Raw genomic sequence first — 7,362 nt, 5'->3', positions numbered from 1 at the left:
AATAAATTATTTTCTAATATTAAAAGTATTTTTTTATGTTTCAAATTAAAGTTTCTTTTATTATCAGAAAAAAATTTATTTAAATTTACAAAATAATTTATTTATTTCCTTTTAACCCTTTGGGGACGGAGCCGCTCGACGGGCTATAAGGAAGATAAGACTTCATCGCTAATGGCCCCTAATGTCTTTGAATGAAAACGTGACTCTTTTACTATACCTATGCGTATCTTATCGCTCAGAACGACAGACGTCGCGAGCCTTGCAGCTACGAACTAATTTGGGCGGCTATATGCCGACACGCGTCCGGAACGGTAAAACGGCTTGGGCGGCTATATGCCGACATTCGTCCCCAAAGGGTTAAAACATGTAAATATTTTTTAAATATACTTTCTACATACTTTAAAACATATATTTTAAAAGAATCTATTCTCTTCTTTTAAATAGATCATATGCTTTCTTATATGGATATACCATATGTTCATAATATAAAGCGTCTCTCAATCAAAGTGACAGTGACGCAGTAGGTAAGGTGAACAACACAAGAATCAGCCCAATTAACAGACTCACGTCAAAATGACGTAAAAAACTGGTCATAACTGGTCTAATAACGTCAAGTGACTAAATAACGATGTCTTTAAAACGTCTTTTTTGTGACATCTTAATGACGTTTCTGTATAACGTCTTAAAAACATATTATTGACGTTTAAAGACGTCTTTAAAATGTCTTTTTTGTGACATCTTAATGACGTTTCTGTATAACGTCTTAAAAACATATTATTGACGTTTAAAACGTCATAAAACGTCATTAAGTCGTCTAAAATGTCATTGATCTGTGACATTAGACTATCATTTTGACGATATTCTCACGATATTTTTGATCATTCCTTGGTTATTTTTTATCCTGAACTTACTTAGATTTGGATGTCATTTTGACGTGTCTGCTACCTGGGAGAGGTCTCAGGCTCGAATCTCAGCAATGCCCTACAGCACAGAAGCTTGCAGCAACATTGCTACAACGTTGCAAGATTGCATATTGCAGTGCAATGTTGCAGAGACTTTGCAGTGACATTAATTTGCAATATTACTTTAGCAATATTGCAGTAATATTTAAAAAAATATTACGAATATAATATATTTTATTTATTTACTAGTTATTTTTGTTACTTGTATTTCAAATTCAGTAATGTTTTACATCAATAATACTTATAGAATAGTACTTAGAATAGCACTCGTTAGTGGCAATCATTAATTTGTCTTATTGCATATTTTTTATACTTCTTATACCGTTTTTTCGGAGAAAATACTTTCTTTAGATTTAATATTCGTACTTGTTTAATTTTGTGTTTTTTTTTATTTCATTAAAATATTATATTCTTAAACGAAATATCATTTTTTAAAATGATGAAAATAAAACTTTTATTTCGTTCAAGGAAACCATGTCATTTGATGAAACAACACTATTGTTTTAAATAATATTTTTTAAAAGTTTCTCTCAAAATTTAGTAATTCGATTTGTTTAATTTGGATTTTCTTGGATTTTTTATTTTTTTTTGTTGGATTAATCATTATAACATTTTGTTAAAAATGTAAAAGTAATTATCACTGGTTCACTACATTACATCAATATTCATCGCATATCGAATGTTGCATTGTTTCAATATCTATCAACAAATTATCCAATAAACAACAAGTAAAAATTATATAACTATTATTTGGTGTTTGCTAGGTATGTTATAATATACTGTGAATAATATAAGGATACATTATATAAGCATGAATTGTAAGAACATCGTTGGAATCATCACAGTTACCGCGTGCGCGTCGATCGTCAGCTTAAGCAACAGTTTAATGCAGTCAGGACATGAATGGGTGGCCAGCACTCTTATAGAAATATCATACAAAGAATCATTGATAATTACTTATTTTCAGTATTAAAAATACTGGATAATAAGTAATTATCAATGATTCTTAGTATGATATTTCTATAAGGGCAGTATATCCGCTTGGGATCGAAATTATCGCAGGAGGATTCATGAAAGTTTGGAATGTGTTGACAACCTTCGATATCTAGTAGTTTATGAGACATGAGAAAATTAGGAATATAAGTATATTTTTGTAAACATTATGATTTTTCTCATTTTTCACTTTCGCATAATAATTCTCAGTATTTGATTACTATCAATATTTAACAGTGATTTTATTATCAGTATTCACCAGAAATTAAGTACTGGCCAAAAAATTACTAAATTACTGGTAATATTTAATCACTAATAATTTTTCAGTATTTCTTAGTATGATATTTCTATAAGGGAACAAAGAATTAATCAAAGAAAAGTCCAACAACATCTTAAATTACAGACTGCATATAGATACATAAACTTTCATTTTTGAGAATATTAGCAACTTATCTGACATATTGTCTATACTCCATTTATTTCTTTTTATCTTCCTTGCTTTTATGCTTCTTTCATCTTGCACAGCCCTTATAGAAATATCATACTAAGAATCATTGATAATTACTTATTATCCAGTATTTTTAATACTGAAAATAAGTAATTATCAATGATTCTTAGTATGATATTTCTATAAGGGAAGTTTCATTCTGCAGTTGACAATAATTCCAAATTGCATTCCAGTGCGAAGAAATAATGCCATAATCATAAGTACTTCTTAAGATATATCACAATACTGAAATCAGAGAGAAAAAGGAGAGGGATCATGGGCCGGTTTTAGCTGATCCCGATTTCAGCTGAAAGCTGAACGGTTACAGCGCCTCTAACCAACCGTGCATATAAACTACGTAGCCACGAATTATCTCAGTGAGTACAGAAGTAATGTCCACGATTCTTGACGTTAGTTAGACAAAGACAGATAATCAATACTATCTATTCTTGTCTCACTACAGGCGAGAAACAATCGCAGCGGTAGACATTGAGGCGAGTTAGCGGCGATCTTATCGTTAAAGAAACATCTCGCTCAGCTATTGACGCATTGCGTTACTCGTAATTCCGGAAGAATTTCTAGGTTTACGTTTTCTGGCCAACTGTAACTGAGGAATATTTTGTATGGGAACACTGAGTTAGATACAAGAGAAGGAAATAATTTTAATTTGAGCATTATATGTGCAGACTCTTATATGCCGTTAACATTTATTGTTTATTTCTCGGCAACTACAAAACATATTGATGTCATTAAAAAAGCGCTGACTTTTCAACAGTTTATTCTATTGGCATTAGTGTTTTATAATAGTATGAATAATACTACTGCTTTAGATAAAGCGTGGGAGCGCGAGTACGTCTCGACATCGCGGGCAGGCTCTTACATACCGCTAGCATTTATTGTTTATTTCTCAGCAACAAAAAAGATATCGATGCCACTCAAAAAGCACCGACTTTTTTACAGTTCATTATATTGCAATTAAAGATTTATAATTATAATAATTTTAAATTAGAAATTAAAGATATCGATTTCATTCAAAAAGCACTGACTTCCCTGATAAAAAAAAAGTTGATAGAAAATGATAGAATAAAATTCTATTGTTCTATCATTTTCTATCGTTTTGAATATAAATTTTGGTTCGTGAATTCAGAAATGTGAATAGTATTCTATCGTATAGGATAGAATACTATTCACATTTGTGAATTCACGAACCAAAATCTATATTCAAAACGATAGAAAATGATAGAACGATAGAATTTTATTTTATCGTTCTCTATCAACTTTTTTACCATAGTTTTCTACGCGATTTTCTTCTACGCTTTACTTAACGCACCTGTATTAATATTACATTTAACCCGTAACCGGTACAGTGGAGTCTCAAGGACCTCAACTAATTTTATTTTCGTAATAATTCCTAAACTATCTATTGTATGACGCTAATATCTTCAATACTTTTCGAGTTTTCAGTATGACAGAAGAAAAGATCATCGAGTTATTTATAAGTAGCTGTGAATTATATGCATTTGTTTTTTGTCTGGGATCACAGTGACCCCACTGTACCGTTAACGTTACTTTTATGAAAATAATTTTTTTAATCTTCAGCTCAATATAACTCATTCTTCACGCAAAGAGTAAAAGTTCTTGCTTTTCAGTTAGTAGAATCTGAAGAAACGTCTTATAACTCAATATATTCATAAGCTATTGCGTTTAATAATTTCATCAATTTTAAAAATTGAAGAAACTGAAAGATCTAAAATTATTTTGCCATCCAGAGTAAGATGTAATAAATGGCCTAGAAGTAAAGATATGAAGTTCAAAGAAGTATATGTTAGATGCAACAAACCAGTATGTACCAAATGTGCAAGCACTATCTATAACGATTGCTCTAAAAACCCTCTAAAAGATTCCCTCTAACCTTAAAAGATTTTAATATTGTATTTAATTTAACATTACTTATTTATATTTTTTATATAATTGTTGCGCCCGCGTTACTAGTAAAGTTCCGGTATAGAGGGACAAGTGAAGAAAGATGGTTGGCAAGCAGCTGATAAACAACAGTTGACGAGAGAATGGACAACGAGTCGCTGATGAGAGCGAACGTCTGTCAATCTTGTCAATCTTATACTCAGCTTGCGGAATTGTACATAAATAGCTGTATAGTAAAGCTTCTTGTTAATTTCTAAACGTGTGCATTCATTTACTCGGTGCGCGAGCGCGAGTAAAGCGCGAGTGTAACATTTTGGGGGCTCGTCCGGGATCGAATACGATTGTTCGAGATCCGTTCCGACGGCTGACGGAACACGATCGCAATTGGAATCGCTTCGGGAGTGGAAGTGAAAAGAAAGAATGATGCATTCGCCGATGATGACTCGGAGTCAAGCGGCGGAGATAACACCAGAAGCGGAGGCGCTCCGTGTTGTAATGATGGAGCTGCAGGAGACTCGGCAGATAAGGGAAGAGGAGTGACGGGATCTGGAAGAGTTGCGGCGTAAAGCATCTGAGAATCGACAGGAATTAGAGGAGTTTCGTCGAAGGGAGATAGAGCAACGTGCGCGAGAGGAGCAGCATCAGGATTTAACAAGCCAGTCAAATACAATGATTTTAAAATTAAAGCCTGACATTTTTAATGGAGCAAAACCACTAGAAAATTATTTGGTCCAATTTGAACTGATTGCATGTGCGAATAGTTGGGAAGAAAGAGAAAAGGCGTTAGCTCTCGCGGCAAATTTGAGAGGAAAAGCGCGTTCAGTCTTAAATGGAATAGGTGAATTTTCTTATTCAAAAATCAGGTCGAAGTTGGAGTTTTGTTTTGGGCAGCGTAGTTGTTTTCAAAGTTATTATATGCAATTAACTAATAGAAAATTGAAATGAGGAGAAGAATTTGCTTTGTTTGCATGTGATTTAGGAAGATTAGTACAATTAGCATATCCAGAATGTGTATTCGAGGTAAAAGATAAGATTACGTGTGCGCAGTTTATTGCGGGACTTTCAGAAGGGATAATTAAACAAAGACTACAATTGGAGGGGATAATTTCTTTGAAAACCGCTATAGAACGAGCTAAAATAATTAAAATTATTCGTGAACAGGAAATTGTTCGGTCCACAAATTTTGGAGTTGGAATCTGGAAAAATAAAAATAAATTTTATAATAAAAGGGAAGAGTTTAAAAATAAAAATGATTTGCAGAATAAACAAAAAGTAAATAAGGCAAGACTCCGTCAGAAAGATGGTTACGAGTGGGAAAATAATTTAGCAACGAATGAAGAATGTTGGTCCTGTGGAGGGAAAGGACATCTTCGTGCGGAGTGTCCGACACAAATTTCTAAAGGAAACTTGGATTAGCTGAACTTGGAGGAGTGAGTTCGGCTAATGCAATAAATGCCCCATCGTTTTACCGTAATGGAAAAATTTGTAGGGAAGGGAATATGTTTGTTTTTAATAGAAAAATAAATGAAAAAAAATGTTTATTTAAGATTGATACAAGTTCGGATGTGACGATTGTTAGCGAAGGAGTAGTAAGTCAAACTGAAAATAAATTTTTAATTAGGAATTTTCGGTTAAAATATCCTACAGGAGAGGTTATTTTTATAAAATTTTATGTTAAGATTAGAATTGTAATAGGAAAATTCAAAGTAGAAATGTTGGCTTTTGTTGCAAAAATTGAAGATAATTGCATTTTGGGAGAGGATTTTCTTAGGAAAGTGGGTTTTAGTTATGGAATCCTTCTTTCAATCTTCTCGATGTAAAAGAGAAGAAGAAGCAAGATTGTATCGAATTTGTGAAATTTCAGATAATACACAAATATTAGGTGGTAAACTTAGTTCCTGCGGCTCACAGTTAGATGACGTTAGTTGTAGGTGTAATTTATTTTGACATCTGAAACTGGCTGCATTTTAGAGGTTAGACATTTGTCAATAAAATTCAGTGCGAAGAGATTCATTTAAGCGAGCAGTGCTATTTTTTCTTTTGATTAAATATGGAACGTGATAAGTTGTTTTTTCGACATGTGCTGCTTCATTACTTTGACTTGAAAAAAACTGCAGCTGCAGCTCATAAATTGCTTTTCGAAGCTTATGGCAATTATGCTCCATCGGAAAGAACATGCCAAGTATGGTTTCAGCGATTTAAGAGTGGTGATTTTGATGTCAATGATAAAGAACGCTCAGGCCAACCGAAAAAGTTTGAAGACACCGATTTGCAGGCATTATTGGACGAAAACTCTACTCAAACGCTCCAAGAATTGTCTGCAGCATTAAATGTTACTCCGATGGCTGTTTCCAAACGTCTACATGCAATGGGAAAAATTCAAAAGGAGGGAAAATGGGTACCACACGAATTAACCGCAAATGCCATTGCGAATCGCTTAAACATCTCTATTTCTCTGCTCGCCAGGCAGAAAAAGAAGAGTTTTTTGTGGCGCATAGTGACTGGCGATGAAAAATGGATATACTTCGATAATCCTAAACGAAGAAAATCATGGGTAGACCCTGGCCAACCATCGACATCCACACCAAAGAGAAATATTCATGGCCACAAAGCAATGCTTTGCATTTGGTGGGATATGCACGGCGTCGTTTATTATGAGCTACTCAGACCGAACGAAAGTATCACGGGGGATCGATATCAATCACAATTAAACCGTCTGAATGAAGCATTGTTGGAAAAAAGGCCAGCAGTAGCCAGCAATCGACGTAAAGTCATGCTTTTGCACGACAACGCTCGACCACACGTTGCCAAAGCCGTCAAAGAAACACTGATGCAGCTCGAGTGGGAAGTTCTCCCGCACCCAGCGTATTCACCAGACTTAGCTCCTTCGGACTATTACTTGTTCTGGTCGATGCAGCACGGCTTGGTGGATACACACTTCAGAAATTACGAGGATGTGCAAAAATGGATCGACGAATGAATTGCATCAAAAGACCA

Source organism: Odontomachus brunneus, unplaced genomic scaffold, assembly GCF_010583005.1.
Source record: "Odontomachus brunneus isolate Ranch 3 - 2012 unplaced genomic scaffold, Obru_v1 Obru_scaffold_274, whole genome shotgun sequence".
NCBI lineage: Eukaryota > Metazoa > Arthropoda > Insecta > Hymenoptera > Formicidae > Odontomachus > Odontomachus brunneus.
The sequence above is the reverse complement of the archived record's forward strand: the minus strand, read 5'-3'. Positions refer to the sequence as shown.